Source organism: Arachis ipaensis, chromosome B7 (assembly GCF_059453495.1).
Source record: "Arachis ipaensis isolate K30076 ecotype BB chromosome B7, ASM5945349v1, whole genome shotgun sequence".
Lineage (NCBI taxonomy): Eukaryota > Viridiplantae > Streptophyta > Magnoliopsida > Fabales > Fabaceae > Arachis > Arachis ipaensis.
Genome location: NC_142442.1, coordinates 100,212,948 through 100,239,585, shown reverse-complemented (window position 1 = coordinate 100,239,585; position 26,638 = coordinate 100,212,948). Strand labels below are relative to the sequence as shown.

General features: G+C 38.4%; 1 pseudogene; it reads left to right on the top strand.

Moving 5' to 3' along the window:
- The window catches only part of LOC148553510 (uncharacterized), a 91,154-nt pseudogene that overhangs the window by 39,429 nt on the left and 25,087 nt on the right, over nt 1–26,638 (top strand).

The window sequence follows — 26,638 nt, the reverse complement described above, 5'->3', positions numbered from 1 at the left end:
CCGTTTTCAATGGCTACTTCCCGTCCTCTCAGTGAAAATGGTCCAAATGCTCTGTAACAGCACGACCAATCATCTGTTGGTTCTCGATCATGTCGGAATAGAATCCCTTGATTCTTTTGCGTCTGTCATTACGCCCAACAATCGCGAGTTTGAAGCTCGTCATAGCCATTCAATCCTTGAATCCTACTCGGAATACCACAGACAAGGTTTAGACTTTCCGGATTCTCATGAATGCCGCCATCAATTCTAGCTTATACCACGAATATTCTGATTAAGAAATCTAAGAGATACTCATTCAATCTGATGTAGAACGGAGGTGGTTGTCAGGCACATGTTCATGGATTGAGGAAGGTGATGAGTGTCACGGATCATCACCTTCTTCATAGTGAAGTGCGAATGAACATCTTAGATAGGAACAAGCGTGTTTGAATGGAAAACAGAGATAATTGCATTAATTCATCATGATGCTGCAGAGCTCCTCACCCCCAACAATGGAATTTAGAGACTCATGCCGTCAAAGAGTACAAAATTCAGATCTAAAATGTCCTGAGGTGCAAAATAAATCTCTAAAAGTTGTTTAAATACTAAACTAGTAACCTAGGTTTACAGAAAATGAGTAGACTATGATAGATAGTGCAGAAATCTACTTCTGGGGCCCACTTGGTGTGTGCTAGGGCTGAGACTAAAGCTTCTCACGTGCCTGGGCTGTTTTGGGCATTCAACGCCAGGCTGTAACCTGTTTCTGGCGTTGAACTCCAACTTGTAACGTGTTTCTGGCGCTGGACGCCAGACTGCAACATGGAACTGGCGTTGAAAGCCAGTTTACGTCCTCTATCCTTGAGCAAAGTGTGGACTATTATATATTTCTGGAAAGCCCTGGATGTCTACTTTCCAACGCAATTAGAAGCATGTCAATTGGACTCCGGTAGCTCCAGAAATTCCATTCCGAGTGCAGAGAGGTCAGGATCCAACAGCATCAGCAGTCCTTTTTCAGCCTGAATCAGATTTTTGCTCAGCTCCCTCAATTTCAGCCAGAAAATACCTGAAATTATAGAAAAACACACAAACTCATAGTAAAGTCCAGAAATATGAATTTTTCCTAGAAACTAATAAAAATATACTAAAAACCAACTAAATCTTACTAAAACTAAGTAAAATCAATGCCAAAAAGCATATAAATTATCCGCTCATCAATGTCCTCTTCCTCTTCAACATCTTCTATTTCTATGACCTCTTCAGCCGAGGCGTGCTCTGGTGGGCTTGGCTCCTTTTGATTCCTCTCCTGCAATGTGGTTCCGGACCTTAGGGTGATGGCATTAATGCCCCCCTTCGGATTGGGTAATAGTTGAGAGGGAATTCCAGTGGAACTTGAAGGTTGGTTATTGGAATTTTCCATTGATCTAATCTGTGAGACAAGAGCCTGCAAAGTGGTAGTCAGACCATTCAGACTGGCATTAATGTTATTTTCCATGGTCTGTTGACTTCGCTCAAAAAATTTTAGTAGCTCTTCATTAGGAGATGAAGAAGGATGAGTGAATTGAGAGGTCTGCTGTTGGGTATTCTGTGGTCCTTGGGACTGCCTCAGGTGAGGTGCTCTGTAAGGTTGGTTCTGCTGCCTGTTGTTGTTATTATTCCACCTCTGATTTCCCTAATTATCTCTGCCTCCTCTGTTATTGTTGTCCCTCAAATTCTGGTTAGAATTGTCCTGCCATCCATGGTTATTATTTCCACCTTGATTGTACCCTTGGTTGGGGCGATCATAGAAGTTATGAGTGGATGCCACCATGTTGTCTTCCTGTTAGAGTTGCAGGCATTCATAAGTATAATGGCTATAATCAGCACAAATTCCGCAAACTCTCTGTGGGACTAACTGTTGGTTTTGCTGTGGTGAGGGAGGTTGAGCTTACTGAACTTGTTGTTGATTCAATTGCATCTGCTTCAGCAAGTTGGTCATTTCATAGATACTCTGAGCTAGAGCTGTAGTCTCTCTGCTAGAGGATACTTCTGCAACGGCTTTTGACGACCTTGTTTCTGCCTGTGGTTCCTAGTAGATTCAGCTAAGTCGCTGATCAATTGCCATGCCTCATCAGTGGTCTTGTACTTCTTCATAGTCCCATTGCTAGCACTTTCCAATGTGGTCTTATCTTGGGGCCTCATACCCTGTGTGATGTAGCTGAGTAACACTATCTTGCCGATCATGTGGTGGGGGCTTGCTTCCAGAAGACTATTGACGCACTCCCAGTATTCAAAGAGAGTCTCATTGTCATCTTGAACAATCGTGGAAATGTCTTTCCTCAGTTTATCAGTAACTTCAGATGGAAAGAATTTCTCCAAAAACTCTTTTCTTAGCGTATCCCAGTTGGATACATTTGCTAGGGGTTGAGTGTAGTACCACTCTTGATTTTCCCTCAAGAGAAAACGGGAAAGCTTTCAGCAGAATTGAAGTTTCATCTGTACCATCTCACCTGACAGTAGAACAGGCTACTTGGAAATCTCTCAGATGCTTGATAGGCTCTTGAGCAGGTAAGCCATGAAACTTGGGCATCAAATTGAGCAGTGAGGTCTTTATTTCAAAATCTGTAGCCACCGCTGGATGACGCGCTTGAAACGGTTGCATTGTAAAATCAGGGGCTCCTTCCTCCTGGATGGTAACTCTTCTGGCTGCCGCCATGTTACCTGTACATAAATCAACCGAATTAGTAGAACGGGGGCTGGTTTCTTTCTCAGATGGTGTTTCAAATCTGCCATCAGAGAGGACTAACCGATGCCGAGCTTGCCTTATTCGTGAGATGGTTCTTTCAATCTCAGGATCGAATACTGGCAAGCGTGATTCAGGAAGTGAACGCGTCATCTAGCAAAAGAAACATGTAGCTCATAGTAGCAAAATAAAATAAAATGCAAATAAATAAATTATAATTAATAACTTTAGCACTCTATTGCAACTCCCCGGCAACGGCGCCAAAAATTGATGCGGGCGGAAATTGGTGAATTAAAAATTATTAGAATATATGCGTTGTAAGTATAGTTCTTAACTCACCAGAAATCCACCGCTCAATTTAGAAAGGTGTCACAGAAAATTGAAATTTAAAATACTGGGAGTATGAATCCCAGGTCGTCTCCCAACGTGTTGCAGGAAAGGGTGCTATTTTATTAATCAGATGTTTTCGAAAAGGTTTTAGTTGAGTAAACAGGAAATTAAATTGATGAAATTGAATAATGTAAACAAAAGCCTTGACTGGGAGTTGATTACATGGAAGCCCTATTCTTGATGGAACACTCTTAAGATTAATTGACAATTGAGAGTTATTTCGTTTAGTTATCCTTTACTAAGTATGGGAAGGTAAAACAAGTTGGAATACTGTTCTATCCACAAGTCCCAATCCACTCTTGGGAGGATTGGTGTCAGGAATTAGAAAGCAAACCAACAATAACCCAATTACAATCTTTCTCTTGAATCTTCCAACTCAAGGGTTCCTTTCAATCAACTCCCCATCAAGTTAGGGAACTACTCACTCATTGTAAAGGTAAAATTCATAGCATATAAAAAAGAATTAAAGAAAGACATTGTAAATAAAAATTAAAAATAGTCAATTAAAAATAAAAGTGATCCTTGTATTAAATAATCCTAAAAATATTCCAATGGTAAAATTAAACAAAGCAAAGAACATGGAAGAGTAAGCCAAGTAAAGAAAATGAACTAGAATGATGAAGTCTTGATGAGGTAATAACTCTTCTCAATATCCCAATGCAAAAAGCTAGAGAAACTAAAATCCTAAGAACTATCAATGTCTAGAGAGAAAAACCTAGGGGAGGAGTAAAACTAGATCTAAAAACTAAAAACTGTGTAGAATGAATGTTCTCCTTTTTGGCTTCTGCATGTTCTCTGGCTCTAGTCTGCTGTTCTGGGCCGAAAATTGGGTCAAAATAGGGTCAAAACTCGGCCCCAGTGAATCCTGCAGATTATGCAGATCGTGCATGTCACGTGTTCGCTTCATCCATGTTGACGTGTCATTCGCGCTTTTCCTCGCCACGCGTTCGCGTCGTCCACGCCTCCGCGTCGCTCGTGCTTTTCCGGTCCGCGCGGTCGCGTGAGCCATGCGGCCGCGTCACTGCGATTTCTCCTCTTTTGCGCGGTCGCATGAGCCATGCGGCCGCGTCACTTCTCGCTGGTTATCTCCTCAATTTCTTGTGTTCCTTCTATTTTTGCTAGCTTCCTTTCCAATCTCCAACTCATTCATGCCCTATAAAGCCTGAAACGCTTAACACACAGATCACGGCATCGAATGGAATAAAGGAGAATTAAAATGCATAATTAAAAGTCTCTAGGAAGCAGTTTTCAATCATGTAATAATTTCAGGAAGGAAATATAAATGCATGCTAAATTAATGAATAAGTGGGTAAGGATCATGATAAAACCACACAATTAAACACAATATAAATCATAAAATAGTGGTTTATCAAGTATCAAGTTAATTAGCGTAGTCTTCAGTTCAAAATCTGCAGCTAGATTTGGGTGACGTGCTTGATACGGTTGTAGTGTAAAGTCTGGGGCTCCAACTTCCTGGAGAGTAATCCTCCTAGGTGCTGCCATATTATCTACACGTAAATCAACTAAATTAGTAGTAGAGGAGCTTGTTTCTTCCTCAAATGCCGGTTGAGATTCGCTCTCAGATAAAATCGGTGAATTGGCAATAACCACTTCACCACCCCTCAGAAGCTAATAGACGCCAAGCTCACCTAATACGTGAAAGAGTTCTTTCAATTTCATAATCAAATGCGGCCAAGCTCGGATCAGGCAGTGAACGCATCATTCAATGAAAGAAACATACAGCTCATGGTAATGAAATAAAATAAAATAAAATGAAAATAAATAAATTCCAAGCAATAAATTAGCACACTGTTGCAACTCCCCGGCAACGGCGCCAAAAATTGATGTGGCAGAAATTGGCCGGTTAAGAATTTATAGAGAAAACAGCGTTGCAAGTACAGTTCTCAACCGACTAAAGTCCTCTTATCAATTTAGAAAAGAGTTGTCACAAAATTAAGAACAAAATACTGGGAGTTGAAATCCCAGGTCGTCTCCCAACGAGTTGACAAAAGAGTGTAACTTATTGGTCAGAGGTTTTCCAAGAAATTTTTGAGTTTGAGAAATAGAAAAATAAATAATTGTAAAATAAAGCAATGGAAATCAACGACAGAATTTATATAATTAATTAAAAGCCTTTACCGGGGGAATGATTAATTGGAAGTTCTTTCCTTGTTGGATTTTCTCAAGCGTAGTATCAAAAGGTTATTGTTCTACTTGGTTATCCTTTACAGAATAAAGGAAAGTCAAGCAACTAACTAACCAACTCTGAATCCCAGGTCCTAATCCTTTCCTAAAGAAGGATTAGAGTCAGAGACCAGGAAGTTAGCCAACAACTTCCAATTTAACTAATCACTTGAGCATTCCAACTCTAGGGTCTCCTTTTAATCAACCCCCAGGTCAAATTGGGTAACTACTCCATTAACATGAATACCATATTCGTTGATATAAAAGAGGAATAGAAAAGAGAAATGATAATTGAAATAAAACTGGAAGCAATTAAATAAATAATAAAATTAAATGAAAAAGTATTCCTTGCATTAATAAATTCTAAAAACAATCCAATTGTAATTCTGAACAAAATTTAAGGATATGAAAGAGTAAGGGAATAAACTTCTAAAACTATGATTGTGAAGAAAACCTAGAGGAAAGAGTAGAATTCTCTCTAAGATTCAAAAAACTGAACTAAAACTACGCATAATGTGAATGTGTCTTGAGTCTCTGCTGTCCCCTGGCTCTAGTCTGTGTTTCTGGGCCAGAAACTGAGTCTAAACTCGGCCCAAAATCGCCCCCAGTATTTTCTACAACTTCTGCAGATCACGCATGTCACACGTACGCGTCGTTTGGCGATTTTCCTTGTCACGCTTACGCGTCAGGAATGCGCAAACGTCTTTGTGCAAACTCCAATTCACGTGTACACGTCAGGTACCCGCACGCGTCACTATAAATTTCTCCAAATCGCGCGCATGCATGAGCCATCCGTGCGCGTCGATGCTTGCTGGTTATCTCTTTAGTTTCTTGTGTTCCTTCCATTTTTGCAAGCTTCCTCTCCATCCTCTAAGCCATTCCTGCCCTATAAAGCCTGAAACACTTACCACATGGATCACGGCATCGAATGGTATAAAGGAGAATTAAATTATACAAATTAAAGGCTTAGGAAGCAAGTTTTAAATCATAGAACAAAACTAGGAAGGAATTGTAAAACCATGCAATTTGTATGAATAAATGTGCAAAGATTTTATGAAACCACTCAATTGAGCACAAGATAAACCATAAAATAGTGGTTTATCAGGGGACATTGGTTGAGGTAAGAGCATGTTTTCGGAAAATATTGGGGAGCGGATATATACTCATATGTCAATTGAATGTGTAAGCCATATGCATTGGAATTTTTGTATATAAATACGTCAAGAGGAGAGAAAAGAAAGAGAAAAACAAAATAAAAAGAAAAATGAACAATGAAAAAAAGAAAAAAAAAAGAAGGAAAAACAAAGAAAAAAAAGAAAGAAAGAAAAAAAGGGACAAAAATTCCCCAAAGCAAGATTCAATAACCATCAATGCATATGTGTAGTGACTAAAGGTGAACACGTGAGTATATGGAAAAGTGAGGAATGGGTAGTTAGGTTAATACTCGAATGTATAAGTTGTATATAAGTTAGGTGGGATGCTTGGGTTAATCAAAGATTCAAATTTTGCCCACTTATCCGTATATATATATATATATATATATATATATATATATATATATATATATATATATATATATATACCCCTACCTTAACCCTAGTCCCATTACAACCCAAGAAAAGACCTCATGATATGTGTATGCATGCATAGAATAATTGTTGATTTTTAGAGGAAGAACAAATTTCGGAAAGCATGAAATACAGGAGAATTGAGTGATTAACCCTACACACCGAGCGAATAGAGTGCAAGCATTTCCGGTGAGGGTTCGAAGCTCATTCCTTGTTCCTGGCTTTCACAAGCGTTCTTCATGCAAGATTAGGCACCTTATTTTGATGCTTGAATTGGTAGAGTTCATATATCACCTTATCATTGATGAGCGGATAATTTATACGCTTTTTGGCGTTGTTTTTAGTATGTTTTTAGTAGGATCTAGTTACTTTTAGGGATGTTTTCATTAGTTTTTATGTTAAATTCACATTTCTGGGCTTTACTATGAGTTTGTGTGTTTTTCTGTAATTTCAGGTATTTTCTGGCTGAAATTGAGGGACTTGAGCAAAAATCAGATTCAGAGGTTGAAAAAGGACTGCTGATGCTGTTGGATTCTGAACTCCCTGCACTCAAAGTAGATTTTCTGGAGCTACAGAACTCGAAATGGCGCGCTTCCAATTGAGTTGGAAAGTAGACATCCAGGGCTTTCCAGAAATATATAATAGTCCATACTTTGGCCAAGAATAGACGACGTAAACTGGCTTTCAACGCCAGCCTTCTGCCCAAATCTGGCGTCCAGCGCCAGAAAAGGATCCAAAACCAGAGTTGAACGCCCAAACTGGCACAGAAACTGGCGTTCAACTCCACAAATGGCCTCTGCACGTGCAACACTCAGGCTCAGCCCAAACACACACCAAGTGGGCCCCGGAAGTGGATTTATGCATCAATTACTTACTCATGTAAACCCTAGTAGCTAGTTTATTATAAATAGGACCTTTTACTATTGTATTAGGCATCTTTTGATCATCTTAGGATCTTAGGATCATCTTTGGACGCCTGGTTCTTAGATCAGAGGGGCTGGCCTCTCGGCCATGCCTGGACCTTTCACTTATGTATTTTTTAACGGTAGAGTTTCTACACTCCATAGATTAAGGTGTGGAGCTCTGCTGTTCCTCAAAGATTAATGCAAAGTACTACTGTTTTCTATTCAATTCTTCTTATTTCGCTTCTAAGATATCCATTCGCACCCAAGAACGTGATGAAGGTGATGATTATGTGTGACGCTCATCATCCTTCTCCCCTATGAACGCGTGCCTGACAAACACTTCTGTTCTACATGAATTAAGCTAGAATGAATATCTCTTAGATCTCCTAACCAGAATCTTCGTGGCGTAAGCTAGAATGATGGCGGCATTCAAGAGAATCCGGAAAGTCTAAACCTTGTTCGTGGTATTCCGAGTAGGATTCAATGATTGAATGACTGTGACGAGCTCCTAACTCGCGATTGCAGGGCGTTAGTGACAGACGCAAAAGGATAGTAAATCCTATTCCAGCATGATCAAGAACCAACAGATGAATAGCCGTGCCGTGATAGGGTGCGTGAGCATATTATTCACTGAGAGGATAAGATGAAGCCATTGACAAGGGTGATGCCTCCAGACGATTAGCCGTGCCATGACAGGGCATTGGATCATTTTCCCGAGAGATGACCGAAAGTAGCCATTGACAGTGGTGATGTATCACATAAAGCCAGCCATGGAAAGGAGTAAGACTGATTGGATAAAGATAGCAGGAAAGCAGAGGTTCAGAGGAACGAAAAGCATCTCCATTCGCTTATCTGAAATTCCTACCAATGATTTACATAAGTATTTCTATCTCTATCTTATTATATTAAATTCAAAAACACCATTATCACTTTATATCTGCCTGACTGAGATTTACAAGGTGACCATAGCTTGCTTCATACCAACAATCTCCGTGGGATTCGACCCTTACTCACGTAAGGTATTACTTGGACGACCCAGTGCACTTGCTGGTTAGTTGTATCGAAGTTGTGACAATTATGAATTAAGATTAGAGCACCAAGCTTTGGAGCCATTACCAGGATTTGTTCGAGCCTGGAGATCACAATTTCGTGCACCAAGTTTTTAGCGCCGTTGCCGGGGATTGTTCGAGTTTGGACAACTGACGGTTCATCTTGTTGCTCAGATTAGGTAATTTTCTCTTTATTTTATTTTCAAAAATTTTTCAAAAAAAAAATTTTCTTTGTTTTCGTTTTTCTTCAAATAAATTTTTGAAAAAAAAATGTTTTCAAAAATAAATTATTCTATGGCTTCAGAATTTTTAAGAATGAATTCTAGTGTTTCATGAAGCATGATTGAAGCCTGGCTGGCTGTAAAGCCATGTCTCAATCCTTATACCCAAGAGAAGAGCTTCTTTATCTTTCTTAGCCAATTGGCTGTTGAATGTAAGGAATGTCAGGCGTGTCATGTCTGAGTTACATACTAAAGCTTGGCTGGCTATTAAGCCATGCCTGACCCTTTGATTGGAGCTTTAGAGCATAAGATTCCTGGAATTCATATTGAAAATTTTGGAATCCTTATTTTTCTTTTTCAAAATAGTTTTTCAAAAAATATAAAATAAAAATCCAAAAAAATTAGAAAATCATAAAAATCAAAAATATTTTGTATTTCTTGTTTGAGTCTTGAGTCATATCATAAGTTTGGTGTCACTTGCATATGCATCTTGCATTTTTTCGAAAATATCATGCATTCATAGTGTTCTTCATGATCTTCAAGTTGTTCTTGGTAAGTCTTCTTGTTTGATCTTGATGATTTTTTTGTTTTGTGTCTTTTCATGTTTATCATATGCATTCTTGAATTCTTAGTGCATAAGCATTAAAGAATTCTAAGTTTGGTGTCTTGCATGTTTTCTTTGCATTAAAAATTTTTCAAAAAAATATGTTCTTGATGTTCATCATGATCTTCATAGTGTTCTTGGTGTTCATCTTGACATTCATAGCATTCTTGCATGCATTCATTGTTTTGATCTAAAAATTTCATGCATTGCATAATTTTCATGTTTTCATAAAAATTCAAAAAATCAAAAAAAAAATATCTTCCCCTTTTTCTCTCATCAAATTCAAAAATTTGAGTTGACTTTTTCAAAAATTTTTAAAATCAAGTTGTTTCTTATGAGTCAAATCAAATTGTCAATTTGAAAATCTTATCTTTTTCAAAATCTTTTTCAAAATTCAAAATCTTTTTCAAAATTCATGATTATTTTCGAAAATTCCAAAAAAATAATTTTCAAAAACCTTTTTCTTATTTTATATCATAATTTTCGAAAATAACATAATCAATTAAAGTTTTGATTCAAAAATTTGAAGTTTGTTACTTGCTTGTTAAGAAAGATTCAAACTTTAAGTTCTAGAATCATATCTTGTGATTTCTTATGAATCAAGTCATTAATTGTGATTTTAAAAATCAAATCTTTTTCAAAAACTAATTTCTATCATATCTTTTCAAAAAAAATATCTTCTTATCTTATCTTTTTCAAAATTTGATTTCAAAATATCTTCTCTAACTTCCTAACTTCTTATCTTTTCAAAATTTGTTTCAACTAACTAACTAACTTTTTGTTTGTTTCTTAACTTTTTCAAAACCACCTAACTAATTCTCCCTCTCAATTTTCGAAAATATCTTCCCCCTTTTTCAAAAATTTCTTTTTTATTAACTAATTAAGCTTATTTTTATTTTTTTTTAATTTCAAAAAAAAAAATTCGAAAAAATACTAAACTTTTTCAAAAACCATTTTTCAAAAATCACTAACTTTTTTTCAAAATAATTTTCGAAAATTATCCCTCCCCCATCTCATTCTATTTATTCATTCATATCCTAACATCTCATCTCACATCTCTTCCATTCGTACAGTTGTGTTTCTTCCTTTACATCACATCCTTTATCTCCCCCTCTTCTTCCACTCACATAGGAATCCCTATACTGTGGTATAAAGGATCCCCATTATTATTATTATTTTTCTGTGCCTTCTTCTTTGTCATATGAGCAGGAGCAAGGACAAGAACATTCTTGTTAAAGCAGATCCAGAACCTGAAAGGACTCTGAAGAAAAAAAATTAAGAGAAGCTAAAATACAACAATCCAGAGATAACCTTTCAGAAATTTTCAAACAGGAAAAGGAGATGGCAGCCGAAAATAATAATAATATAAGGAAGATGCTTGGTGACTTCACTGCACCTAATTCCAATTTACATGGAAGAAGCATCTCCATTCCTGCCATTGGAGCAAACAACTTTGAGCTGAAACCTCAATTAGTTTCTCTGATGCAGCAGAACTGCAAGTTTCATGGACTTCCATCTGAAGATCCTTTTCAGTTCTTAACTGAATTCTTGCAGATATGTGATACTGTTAAGACTAATGGAGTAGATCCTGAAGTCTACAGGCTCATGCTTTTCCCTTTTGCTATAAGAGACAGAGCTAGATTATGGTTGGATTCTCAACCCAAAGACAGCCTGAACTCTTGGGATAAGCTGGTCACGGCTTTCTTAGCCAAGTACTTTCCTCCTCAAAAGCTGAGCAAGATTAGAGCTGATGTTCAAACCTTCAGACAGAAAGAAGGTGAATCTCTCTATGAAGCTTGGGAAAGATACAAACAGTTGACCAAAAAGTGTCCTTCTGACATGCTTTCAGAATGGACCATCCTGGATATATTCTATGATGGTTTATCTGAGCTATCAAAGATGTCACTGGACACTTCTGCAGGTGGATCCATTCACCTAAAGAAAACGCCTGCAGAAGCTCAAGAACTCATTGACATGGTTGCTAATAACCAGTTCATGTACACTTCTGAAAGGAATCCTGTGAGCAATGGGACGCCTATGAAGAAGGGAGTTCTTGAGATTGATACTCTGAATGCCATATTGGCTCAGAATAAAATATTGACTCAGCAAGTCAATATGATCTCTCAGAGTCTGCATGGAATGCAAGCTGCATCCAACAGTACTCAAGAGGCTTCTCCTGCAGAAGCTTATGATCCTGAGAACCCTGCAATAGCAGAGGTAAATTACATAGGTGAACCTTATGGAAACACCTATAACTCAACATGGAGAAATCATCCAAATTTCTCATGGAAGGATCAAAAGCCTCAACAAGGCTTTAATAATGGTGGAAGAAACAGGTTTAGCAATAGCAAGCCTTTTCCATCATCAACTCAGCAACAGACAGAGAACTCTGAACAAAATGCTTCTAATTTAGCAAATCTAGTCTCTGATCTATCTAAGGCCACTGTAAGATTCATGAATGAAACAAGATCTTCCATTAGAAATCTGGAAGCACAAGTGGGCCAGCTGAGTAAAAGGATCACTGAAATCCCTCCTAGTACTCTCCCAAGCAATACAGAAGAGAACCCAAAAGGAGAGTGCAAGGCCATTGACATAAGTGCCATGGCCGAACCTGAGAGGAGAGGAGAGGACGTGAATCCCAAGGAGGAAGACCTCCTGGGACGTCCAGTGATCAACAAGGAGCTTCCCTCTGGGGAATCAAAGGACTCTGAGGCTCATCTAGAGACCATAGAGATTCCATTAAACCTCCTTATGCCCTTCATGAGCTCTGATGAGTATTCCTCTTCTGAAGAGAATGAGGATGTTACTGAAGAGCAAACTGCCAAGTTTCTTGGTGCAATCATGAAGCTGAATGCCAAATTATTTGGCATTGATGCTTGGGAAGTTGAACCTCCCTTGTTCATCAATGAACTAAGTGATCTGGATCAACTGACATTGCCTCAGAAGAGACAGGATCCTGGAAAGTTCATAATACCCTGTACCATAGGCACCATGATCTTTAAGGCTCTGTGTGACCTTGGTTCGGGAATAAACCTCATGCCCCTCTCTGTAATAGAGAAACTGGGAATATATGGGGTGCAAGCTGCTAAAATCTCATTAGAGATGGCAGACAGCTCAAGAAGACAGGCTTATGGACAAGTAGAAGATGTATTAGTAAAGGTTGAGGGCCTTTACATCCCTGCTGATTTCATAGTCCTGAATACTGGAAAGGAAGAGGATGAATCCATCATCCTAGGAAGACCTTTCCTGGCCACAGCAAGAGCTGTGATTGATGTTGACAGAGGAGAAATACTCCTTCAATGGAATGAGAACTCCCTTTTATTCAAAACTCAAGGATCTCCCTCTGCAACCATGGAGAGGAAGCTTGAAAAGCTTCTCTCAAAGCAGAGTCAACCAGAGCCCCCACAGTCAAACTCTAAGTTTGGTGTTGGGAGGCCACAACCAAACTCTAAGTTTGGTGTTGAACTCCCATATCCAAACTCTAAGTTTGGTGTTGGAGAGTCTCAACAAAGCTCTGCACATCTGTGAGGCTCCATGAGAGCCCACTGTCAAGCTATTGACATTAAAGAAGCGCTTGTTGGGAGGCAACCCAATGTTTGTCTAACTCTTATTTTTATTGTTTTTCATGTTTTCTTAGGTTCATGATCATGTGGAGTCACAAAATAAATATAAAAATTGAAAACGGAATCCAAAATAGCAGAAGAAAAATCACACCCAGGAGGAGCATCTGTCTGGCGTTCAGCGCCAGAACAGAGCATGGTTCTGGCGCTGAACGCCCAAAATGGGCAGCTTCTGGGCGTTGAATGCCAGAACAGGCATGGTTCTGGCGTTCAACGCCAGAAATGGCACACAAATGGGCGTTGAACGCCCAAAATGGCCACCAACCTGGCGCTGAACGCCCAGAGTTGGATACAAAGGCATTTTTACATGCCTAAGGGGTGCAGGGATGTAAATCCTTGAAAACCTCAGGATCTGTGGACCCCACAGGATCCACTCAGGATCTGTGGACCCCACAGGATCCCCACCTACCTCCACTCACTTCTTTTCACCACTCTCTTTCACACAACCCCATAAACACTCTTCCCTAAAAACCCCTCACCAATCACCTCAATCTCTCTTCCCCACTAAACCTTCACCACTCACATCCATCTCCTCTTCCCCATAAACCTACCTCATAAACTCCACCTACCTTCAAAATTCAAAACCAATTTCCCACCCAAACCCACCCATATGGCCGAACCTTAACCCCCCTTCCCTTCCCTATATAAAGCCCTCCATTCTTCTTCAAATTCACACAACACACCCCTCTACACTCCTCTTGGCCGAAACCACATCTCCCTCTCCCTCTCCATATTTCTTCTTCTTCTTCTTCTTCTATTCTTTTGTTTATTGCTCGAGGGCGAGCAATATTCTAAGTTTGGTGTGGTAAAAGCATAGCTTTTTTGTTTTTCCATTACCATTGATGGCATCTAAGACCGGAGAATCCTCTAGAAGAGGGAAAGGGAAGACAAAAGCTTCCACATCCGAGTCATGGGAGATGGAAAGGTTCATCTCCAAAGCCCATCAAGACCACTTCTATGATGTTGTGGCCAAGAAAAAGGTGATCCCTGAGGTCCCTTTTAAACTCAAAAGAAATGAGTATCCGGAGATCCGACATGAAATTCAAAGAAGAGGTTGGGAAGTTCTAACAAATCCCATCCAACAAGTCGGCATCTTAATGGTTCAAGAGTTCTATGCCAATGCATGGATCACCAAGAACCATGATCAAAGTAAGAACCCGGATCCAAAGAACTATGTTACAATGGTTCGGGGGAAATACTTAGATTTTAGTCCGGAGAATGTGAGGTTGGCGTTCAACTTGCCATACATGGAAGAGAACGCACGCCCCTACACAAGAAGAGTCAACTTTGATCAAAGGTTGGACCAAGTCCTTATGGACATATGTGTAGAAGGAGCTCAATGGAAGATTGACTCCAAAGGCAAGCCGGTTCAACTAAGAAGATTGGACCTCAAGCCTATAGCTAGAGGATGGTTGGAGTTTATTCAATGCTCAATCATTCCCACTAGCAACCGGTCTGAAGTTACTATAGACCGGGTCATCATGATCCATAACATCATGATTGGAGAAGAGGTGGAAGTTCATGAGATTATACCTCAAGAACTCTACAAGGTGGCTGACAAGTCCTCCACTATGGCAAGGTTAGCCTTCCCTCACCTCATTTGCCACCTATGCAATTCAGCTGGGATTGACATAGAGGGAGATATCCTCATCAAAGAGGACAAGCCCATCACTAAGAAAAAGATGGAGCAAGCAAGAGAGCCCAGTCATGGAGCTCAAGAGGCGCAAGAAGCTCATTTCCATGAGATCCCTGACATGCCTCAAATGCACTTTGCTCCACAAAATTATTGGGAGCACATCAACACCTCCCTAGAAGAATTGAGTTCCAATATGGGACAACTAAGGGTGGAACATCAAGAGCACTCCATCATGCTGCTTGAAATAAGAGAATATCAAAAAGCAATGAGGGAGGAGCAACAAAGACAAGGAAGAGACATAGAAGAGCTCAAGGACATCATTGGTTCCTCAAGAAGGAAACGCCACCATCACTAAGGTGGATTCATTCCTTGTTCTTCTTCCTTCTGTTTTTCGTTTTCTATGTTATTTGCTTATCTATGTTTGTGTCTTCATTACATGATCATTAGTAGTTAGTAACTTTGTCTTAAAGTTATAAATGTCCTATGAATCCATCACCTCTCTTAAATAAAAACTGTTTAATTCAAAAGAACAAGAAGTACATGAGTTTCGAATTTATCCTTGAACTTAGTTTAATTATATTGATGTGGTGACAATGCTTCTTGTTTTCTGAATGTATGCTTGAACAGTGCATATGTCTTTTGAAGTTGTTGTTTAAGAATGTTAAATATGTTGGCTCTTGAAAGAATGATGACTAGGAGACATGTTATTTGATAATCTGAAAAATCATAAAAATGATTCTTGAAGCAAGAAAAAGCAGCAAAGAACAAAGCTTGCAGAAAAAAAAAAAAAAGAAGAAAAAAGAAAAAAATAGGCGAAAAAAAAATACAGAAAGAAAAAGAAAAAGCAAGCAGAAAAAGCCAATAACCCTTAAAACCAAAAGGCAAGGGCAATAAAAAGGATCCCAAGGCTTTGAGCATCAGTGGATAGGAGGGCCTAAAGGAATAAAATCCCGGTCTAAGCGGCTAAACCAAGCTGTCCCTAACCATGTGCTTGTGGCGTGTAGGTGTCAAGTGAAAACTTGAGACTGAGCGGTTAAAGTCAAGGTCCAAAGCAAAAGAAGAGTGTGCTTAAGAACCCTGGACACCTCTAATTGGGGACTTTAGCAAAGCTGAGTCACAATCTGAAAAGGTTCACCCAATTATGTGTCTGTGGCATTTATGTATCCGGTGGTAATACTGGAAAACAAAGTGCTTAGGGCCACGGCCAAGACTCATAAAGAAGCTGTGTTCAAGAATCATCATACTGAACTAGGAGAGTCAATAACACTATTCGAAATCTGAAGTTCCTATAGATGCCAATCATTCTGAACCTCAATGGATAAAGTGAGATGCCAAAACTATTCAAGAGGCAAAAAGCTATAAGTCCCGCTCATATGATTGGAGCTATGTTTCATTGATAGTTTGGAATTTATAGTATATTTTCTTCTTTTTATCCTATTTGATTTTCAGTTGCTTGGGGACAAGCAACAATTTAAGTTTGGTGTTGTGATGAGCTGATAATTTATACGCTTTTTGGCATTGTTTTTAGTATGTTTTTAGTAGGATCTAGTTACTTTTAGGGATGTTTTCATTAGTTTTTATGTTAAATTCACATTTCTGGACTTTACTAGGAGTTTGTGTGTTTTTCTGTAATTTCAGGTATTTTCTGGCTGAAATTGAGGGACTTGAGCAAAAATCAGATTCAGAGGTTGAAAAAGGACTGTTGATGCTGTTGGATTCTGACCTCCCTGCACTCAAAGTGGATTTTCTGGAGCTACAGAACTCGAAATGGCGCGCTTATAATTGCGTTGAAAAGTAGACATCCAGGGCTTTCCAGCAATATATAATAGTCCATACTTTGGTCAAGAATAGACGACGTAAACTGGCGTTCAACGCCAGCCTTCTGCCCAAATCTGGCGTCCAGCGCCAGAAAAGGATCCAAAACCAGAGTTGAACGCCCAAACTGGCACAGAAACTGGCGTTCAACTCCACAAATGGCCTCTGCACGTGCAACACTCAGGCTCAGCCCAAACACACACCAAGTGGGCCCCGGAAGTGGATTTATGCATCAATTACTTACTCATGTAAACCCTAGTAGCTAGTTTATTATAAATAGGACCTTTTACTATTGTATTAGGAATCTTTTGATCATCTTAGGATCTTAGGATCATCTTTGGATGCCTGGTTCTTAGATCAGAGGGGCTGGCCTCTCGGCCATGCCTGGACCTTTCACTTATGTATTTTTTAACGGTAGAGTTTCTACACTCCATAGATTAAGGTGTGGAGCTCTGCTGTTCCTCAAAGATTAATGCAAAGTACTACTGTTTTCTATTCAATTCTTCTTATTTCGCTTCTAAGATATCCATTCGCACCCAAGAACGTGATGAAGGTGATGATTATGTGTGACGCTCATCATCCTTCTCCCTTATGAACGCGTGCCTGACAAACACTTCTGTTCTACATGAATTAAGCTAGAATGAATATCTCTTAGATCTCCTAACCAGAATCTTCGTGGCGTAAGCTAGAATGATGGTGGCATTCAAGAGAATCCGGAAAGTCTAAACCTTGTCCGTGGTATTCCGAGTAGGATTCAATGATTGAATGACTGTGACGAGCTCCTAACTCGCGTTTGCAGGGCGTTAGTGACAGACGCAAAAGGATAGTAAATCCTATTCCAGCATGATCGAGAACCAACAGATGAATAGCCGTGCCGTGACAGGGTGCGTGAGCATATTCTTCACTGAGAGGATAAGATGAAGCCATTGACAAGGATGATGCCTCCAGACGATTAGCCGTGCCGTGACAGGGCATTGGATCATTTTCCCGAGAGATGACCGAAAGTAGCCATTGACAGTGGTGATGTATCACATAAAGCCAGCCATGGAAAGGAGTAAGACTGATTGGATAAAGATAGCAGGAAAGCAGAGGTTCAGAGGAACGAAAAGCATCTCCATTCGCTTATCTGAAATTCCTACCAATGATTTACATAAGTATTTCTATCTCTATCTTATTATATTAAATTCAAAAACACCATTATCACTTTATATCTGCCTGACTGAGATTTACAAGGTGACCATAGCTTGCTTCATACCAACAATCTCCGTGGGATTCGACCCTTACTCACGTAAGGTATTACTTGGACGACCCAGTGCACTTGCTGGTTAGTTGTATCGAAGTTGTGACAATTATGAATTAAGATCAGAGCACCAAGCTTTGGAGCCATTACCAGGATTTGTTCGAGCCTGGAGATCACAATTTTGTGCACCAATCATGTTGCCCTATTGATGAGCAGATAATTTATACCCTTTTTGGCATTGTTTTTATATAGTTTTTAGTATGTTTTAGTTACTTTTTATTATATTTTTATTAGTTTTTATTCAAAAATCACATTTCTTTATTTTACTATGAGTTTGTGTGTCTTTCTATAATTTCAGGTATTTTCTAACTAAAATTGAGGGATCTGAGCAAAAATTTGATTCAGAGGTTGAAAAAGGACTGCAGATGCTGTTGGATTCTGATCCTCCTGCACTCGAAATGGATTTTCTCGAGCTACAGAAGTCCAATTGGCGGGATCTCAATTGCGTTGGAAATTAGGCATCCTAGGCTTTCCAGCAATATATAATAGTCCATACTTTGCGTAAGATTTGATGGCCCAAACTAGCATCCAAAGTCAGCCTAAAACTTTCTGGTGTAAAACGCCAGAACTGGCACCTTTTTCGGCGATAAACGCCCATTCTGGCACCTAGGGTGGCATTTAACGCCAACTTTGGGCATATGAACGTGAAAGCTTAAAAGCTCAGCCTAGGCATGCACCAAGTGAGTCCTGGAAGTGGAATTCTGCACTATCTGCACTTAGCTACTCATTTTCTATAAACCTAAGTTACTAGTCTAGTATAAAAACTACTTTTAGAGATTCATTTTGTAACTTATGACATTTTTTACATTTCATATTGTACCTTTGATGGCATGAGTCTCTAAACCCCAGAGGTGGGGTGAGGAGCTCTACTATGTTTCAATGGATTAATGCAATTACTACTTTTTTCTATTCAATCACGCTTGATTCTATTCTAAGATACTCACTCATACTTCAATATGGAGAATATGATGATCCGTGACACTCATCATTATCCTCAACCCTATGAACGTGTGCCTGACAACCAGTCCATTCTATCTGAGCTCAACGTAGTCCTTGGACGATAGCTTGAGTGCGTATCTCTTGGGTTTCTAATCAACGGACCGAGTCCGGAGGTTAGAACCTTCGTGGTATAGGCTAGAATCATTGGCAGTATTCCTGGGATCCAGAAAGTCTAAACCTTGTCTGTGGTATTCCGAGTAGGATCTGGAAGGGGATGACTGTGACGAGCTTCAAACTCGCGAATGTTGGGAGCAGTGACAGTGTGCAAAAGGATAATGGTCCTATTCCGACGCTAGTGAGAATCGACAGATGATTAGCCGTGCGGTGACAGCGCTTGGTATTTTTCATCCGAGAAGATCATACATCCTGCTATGGAAGGAGGCCATGCGTGTTTGGAGAAGAAGACAGTAGAAAAGCAGAGATTCAGATGATAGAGCATCTCCGGAACCTCAGCTTGTTTCTCATTACTGAATCACAAGTACTGTTTATTTTATGTTATTTATTTTTCATAAATATAACCACTCTTATCATTAATCTCTTGACTAAGATTTACAAAATAACCATAGCTTGCTTCAAGCCAACAATCTCCGTGGGATCGACCCTTACTCACGTAAGGTATTACTTGGACGACCCAGTGCACTTGCTGGTTAGTTGTGCGGAGTTGTGAAAAGTGTAATCACAATTTCGTACACCAAGTTTTTGGCGCCGTTGCTGGGGATTGTTCGAGTTTGGACAACTGACGGTTTATTTTGTTGCTTAGATTAGGAAAATTTGCCTTTTTGGTTTATAGTCACTAACATTGAGTCTTCTGTTATAGTTTTGGGTTAAAATTTTAAAATTCTTATTTTATTTTTCTAAACTATTTTAAAAAATTTTAAAAAAAACCAGTAACTCATAATTTAGTCTTCTGTTTGAGTTTAGTTTCATATTTTAAGTTTGGTGTCAATTGCATGATTTTATTTTTCTTTGAATTTTTGAATTATATGTTCTTAGTTCTTTATTGATATTCAAATTGTTCTTGATAATTTTCCTTATTTGATCTTTAAAATTTCTTGTTTGGTGATTGTTGCTGTCTATCTTATACATTTTCGAATTATTAGTGTCCAAAATATAAAAATTTTTTAAGTTTGGTGTCCTTTGTGTTTCTAATTTCTTAAAAATTTTTAAAATTTGTTCTTGGTGTTCATCTTGACATTCAAAGTTTTCTTATTAGTTTTCTTTGTTTTGATCTAAAAATTCTAAGTTTGGTGTCATTTTATTGTTTTTCTTTTTCCTCATTAAATTCAAAAATATCTTTTCTCTTTATTTAATTGAATTTTCGAAAACTTCATTTAAAAAATTCAGATTTTTATTTTCAAATTTTTATTTTATCTCATCTTAGTTTTAAAATTTTAAAATTCAAAATATTTTTCAGAAATCATATCCAAAGTTTTTCAAATTTTTTTACTAATTGATTACTTTATTTTTCGAATTTCTTTTTCTTTTTTTTTAGTTTTCGAAATCTATATTTTATTTTCCAATTATTTTATTTTACCTTACTTTTTTTTATTTATTCGGCTATTTTTAATTAAATAAAATAAAAATAAAAATATATTTTATTTGCAATTCACATCAATTTCCTTTTCTCCATCATGGAGCTAAGTGGAAATGAATAGTCTAGAAGGACTCTGGGGTCATATGCTAACCCCATTACTGCTGCATACGGGAGTAGTATCTGTATACCCCCATCAGAGCAAGCAGTTTTGAGCTAAATTCTCAGCTCATTATCATGGTGCAGCAAAATTGCTAATATTCCGGTCTTCCACAAGAAGAACTACTGAGTTTTTGGCACAGTTCTTACAAATTACTGACACAGTACGTGATAAAAAAGTAGATCAGGATGTCTACAGATTATTACTGTTTTCATTTGCTGTAAAAGATCAAGCTAAGAGGTGGTTAAATAACCATCCCACAGCAAGCATAAGAACATGGAAATAGTTATCAGACAAATTCCTGAATCAATATTACCCTCCAAAAAGGATGACACAGCTAAGGCTGGACATCCAAGGCTTTAAACAAGAGGATGATGAATCCCTTTATAATGCCTGGGAGAGGTACAGAGGGATGCTAAGGAAATGCCCCTTTGAAATGTTTTCAGAGTGGGTGCAGTTAGACATCTTTTACTATGGGCTTACAGAAAAAGCTCAAATATCTCTAGATCACTCAGCTGGTGGATCTATACATATGAGAAAGACAATTGAAGAGGCTCAAGAGCTCATTGATACAGTTGCTAGAAATCAGCATCTGTACTTGAGTAGTGAGTCCTCCTTAAAAGAAGAGGCTAAAGCAGTATCCACTGAACTTAGTCCTCCAGAACAAGTTGCTGAACTCAATCAGCAATTACTTATCATAACAAAACAATTCGCAGAATTCAAAGAGATGCTCCAAGACGCTAAAAATGCTAACCAAAGTATGGAAGCACAATTGGATCAGACAAGACAGCAGCAATCTGAACAGATAACAGAAGAATGCCAAGCTATTCAATTAAGGAGTGGAAAAACACTGAATGTATCAATCGAAGGTAGCAGGAAGCAAAGAAAGGAACAACTGACAAAGGATAACCAAACCACTGCCCAAAATCCCTTTGAGGACAGTAAGAGCCCAGAGAGGAATGATTCTAGTGTTCAAACGCCAGAAAAGGGTGAAAAAGTGGCGTTAAACGCCCAAGGGACAGCTAATTCTGGCGTCTAGACCCCAGAAAAGGGTGGCAATCTGGCGTTAAATGCCCATGCAACCCCTAATTCTGGCGTTCAAATGCCACAAAGGGGTCAGACACTTGCAAGTGCTGATAACAACCCCCTTAAGCAGGCTTCTCCAACCACTTCTATAGGAAATAAACCTGCAGCAACCAAGGTTAAAGAATATAAAGCCAAGATGCCTTATCCTCAGAAACTCCGCCAAGCGGAACAGGATAAGCAATTTGCACGCTTTGCAGACTACCTCAGGACTCTTGAAATAAAGATTCCGTTTGCAGAGGCACTTGAGCAAATACCCTCTTATGATAAGTTCATGAAAGAGATCTTAAGCCATAAGAAGGATTGAGAGAAACTGAAAAAGTTTTCCTCACTGAAGAATGCAGTGCAGTCATTCTGAAAAGCTTACCAGAGAAGCTTAAAGATCCTGGAAGTATTATGATACCATGCTCATTAGAGGATGCTTGTACCAAGACAGCTCTGTGTGACCCTGGGGCAAGTATCAACCTAATACCTGTATCCACTATCAAAAAGCTTGGTTTGACTGATGAAGTTAAACAAACCCGGATATGCCTCCAACTTGCTGATGGCTCCATCGAAATCCCATCAGGCATAATTGAGGACATGATTGTCAAGGTTGGGCCATTTGCCTTTCCTACTGACTTTGTAGTGCTGGAAATGGAGGAGCACAAGAGTGCAACTCTCATTCTAGGAAGACCTTTCCTAGCAACTGGACGAACCCTCATTGACATCCAAAGAGGAGAGATAACTCTGAGAGTCAATGAGGATGAGTTTAAGTTGAATGCTGTCAAAGTTATGCAGCATCCAGACACACCAAAAGACTGCCTGAGCACAGATGTTATTGACTCCTTGGTGGAAGAGGTCAATATGACTGAGAGTCTTGAATCAGAGCTAGAGGACATTTTTAAGGATGTTCAGCCTGATCTGGAGGAACCAGAGAGAACAGAAGAACCTCTGAAAACTCCTCAGGAAGAGGATAAGCCTCCTAACTCCGAGCTAAAACCACTACCACCATCCCTAAAATATGCATTTCTGGGAGAAGGTGACACTTTTCCGGTTATCATAAGCTCTGCTTTAAGTCCACAGGAAGAGAAAGCACTCATTCAAGTGCTAAGGACACACAAGACAGCTCTTGGTTGGTCCATAAGTGATCTTAAGGGCATTAGCCCAGCAAGATGCATGCACAAGATACTATTGGAGGATGATGTTAAGCCAGTGGACAGAGGTGGCTAAATGCAGCCATGAAGGAGGTGGTGCAGAAAGAGGTCACTAAGTTACTGGAGGCTGGGATTATTTATCCTATTTCTGATAGCCCTTGGGTGAGCCCTATCTAAGTTGTCTCCAAGAAGGGAGGCATGACAGTGGTTCATAATGAAAAGAATGAACTGGTTCCTACAAGAACAGTTACAGGGTGGCGTATGTGTATTAACTACAGAAGGATCAATACAGCCACCAGGAAGGATCATTTTCCTTTACCATTCATAGACCAGATGCTAGAGAGACTAGTAGGTCATGAATACTACTGCTTTTTGGATGGCTATTCAGGTTATAACCAAATTGTAGTAGACCCTCAAGACCAAGAGAAAATAGCATTCTGATGAGCGGATAATTTATACGCTTTTTGGCATTGTTTTTAGTATGTTTTTAGTAGAATTTAGTTACTTTTAGGGATGTTTTCATTAGTTTTTATGTTAAATTCACATTTCTGGACTTTACAATGAGTTTGTGTGTTTTTCTGTGATTTCAGGTATTTTCTGGCTGAAATTGAGGGACTTGAGCAAAAATCAGATTCAGAGGTTGAAGAAGGACTGCTGATGCTGTTGGATTCTGACCTCCCTGCACTCAAAGTGGATTTTCTGGAGCTACAGAACTTAACATGGCGCGCGTCCACTTGCGTTGGAAAGTAGACATCCAGGGCTTTCCAGCAATATATAATAGTCCATACTTTGGCCGAGTTTAGACGACGTAAAAGGGCGTTGAACGGCAGTTCTATGCTGCTGTCTGGAGTTAAACGCCAGAAACACGTCACAAGCCAGAGTTGAACGCCAGAAATATGTTACAAACTGGCGTTCAACTCCAAGATTGACCTCTACACGTGTAACATTCAAGCTCAGCCCAAGCACACACCAAGTGGGCCCCGGAAGTGGATTTATGCATCAATTACTTACTTCTGTAAACCCTAGTAACTAGTTTATTATAAATAGGACTTTTTACTATTGTATTAGACATCTTTGATCAGTTTTATGCTATCTTAGACATTCATGGAGGCTGGCCATTCGGCCATGCCTGAACCATTATCACTTATGTATTTTCATACGGTAGAGTTTCTGCACTCCATAAATTAAGGTGTGGAGCTCTGCTGTTCCTCAAAGATTAATGCAAAGTACTACTGTTTTTCTATTCAATTCAACTTATTCCGCTTCTAAGATATTCATTCGGACTTCAACCTGAATGTGATGAACGTGACAATCGTCATCATTCCCCCACGAACGCGTGCCTGACAACCACTTCCGTTCCACCTTAGATTGAATGAGTATCTCTTGGATCTCTTAATCAGAAAATTCGTGGTATAAGCTAGATTGATGGCGGCATTCATGAGAGTCCGGAAAGTCTAAACCATGTCTGTGGTATTTCGAGTAGGACTCTGGGATTGAATGACTGTGACGAACTTCAAACTCGCGAGTGCTGGGCGTAGTGACAGACGCAAAAGGAGGGTGAATCCTATTCCAGTATGATCGAGAACCTCAGATGATTAGCCATGCTGTGACAGAGCATTTGGACCATTTTTACAAGAGGATGGGATGCAGCCATTGACAAGGGTGATGCCTCCAGACGATTAGCCATGCAGTGACAGCGCATCGGACCATTTTCCAGAGAGGATAAAAAGTAGCCATTGACAACGGTGATGTCCTTACATAAAGCCAGCCATGGAAAGGAGTAAGACTGATTGGATGAAGACAGCAGGAAAGCAGAGGTTCAGAGGAACGAATGCATCTCTATATGCTTATCTGAAATTCTAACCAATGAATTACATAAGTATTTCTATCCTTATTTTCTATTTATTATTAATATTCGAAAACTCCATAACTATTTGATATCCGCCTGACTGAGATTTACAAGGTGACCATAGCTTGCTTCATACCAACAATCTCCGTGGGATCGACCCTTACTCACGTAAGGTTTATTACTTGGACGACCTAGTGCACTTGCTGGTTAGTTGTATCGAAGTTGTGAATGAAAAATGATTTATTAAGACGTGCGTACAGAGTTTCTAGCGCCGTTGCCTGAGATCACAATTTCGTGCATCAAGTTTTTGGCGCCGTTGCCGGGGATTGTTCGAGTTTGAACAACTGACGGTTCATCTTGTTGCTCAGATTAGGTAATTTCCTTTTTGTTTTATTTTAAAAAATTTTTCAAAAACCTTTCAGAAATTTCTCATCTGTTTTCGAAAAAAAAAATAAATCTTTTCAAAAATATATTTTTCTTCAGAATTTTTAAGAATGAATTCTAGAGTTTCATGAAGCATGTTGAAGCCTGGCTGGCTGTAAAGCCATGTCTAATTCTTTTACATAAGGGCTTCCAACCATCAGCATAGAGGCAAGTTAATTGGAATGTCAGCCGTGGCATGTCTGAGTTACATACTAAAGCTTGGCTGGCTATTAAGCCATGCCTAACCCTCGGATTGGAGCTTTAGACTAAAAATACAAGATTCCTGGAATTCATATTAAAAAAATTTTGAAATCCTTATTTTCTTTTTCCTATATGTTTTTCCGAAAAAAATATACAAAAATCCAAAAAAATAAAAAATCATAAAAATAAAAAATATTTCATGTTTCTTGTTTGAGTCTTGAGTCAAGTTGAAAGTTTGGTGTCAATTGCATATTCATCTTGCATTTTTCGAAAAATTCATGCATTCATAGTGTTCTTCATGATCTTCTAGTTGTTCTTGGTAAGTCTTCTTGTTTGATCTTGATGTTTTCATGTTTTGTGTCTTTTCTTGTTTTTCATATGCATTCTTGCATTCATAGTGTCTATACATGAAAAATTTTTAAGTTTGGTGTCTTGCATGTTTTCTTTGCATTAAAATTTTTCAAAAATAAGTTCTTGATGTTCATCTTGATATTCAAAGTCTTCTTGGTGTTCATCTTGACATTCATAGCATTCTTGCATGCATTCATTGTCTCGATCTAAAAATTTTTTTGCATTGCATCATTTTCATGTTTTTCTCTCTCATCATAAAAATTCAAAAAAATAAAAAAAAAATATCTTCCCCTTTTTCTCTCTTAAAATTTCGAAAATTATATTTGACTTTTTCAAAAATTTTTAAAATCTAGTTGTTTTTATGAGTCAAATGAAATTTTCAATTTAAAAATCTTATCTTTTTCAAAATCTTTTTCAAAAATCAAATCTTTTTCATTTTTCTTATCTATTTTCAAAAATTTCAAAAAAATATTTTTTAAAAATATTTTTCTTAATTTTACAACATATTTTCGAAAATAACATCATCAATTAATGTTTTGATTCAAAAATTTCAAGTTTGTTACTTGCTTGTTAAGAAAGATTCAAACTTTGAGTTCTAGAATCATATCTTGTGATTTCTTGTGAATCAAGTCATTAATTGTGATTTTAAAAATCAAATCTTTTTCAAAACTAATTTCAATCATATCTTTTCAAAAATATCTCTTTATCTTATCTTTTTCAAAATTTGATTTTAAAATATCCTTTCTAACTTCTTATCTTCTTATCTTTTCAAAATTGATTTTCAAATTTGTTTCAACTAACTAACTAACTTTTTGTTTGTTTCTTATCTTTTTCAAAACTACCTAACTAACTCTCTCTCTCTAATTTTCGAAAATATCTTCCCTCTTTTTCAAAATTTCTTTTTAATTAACTAAT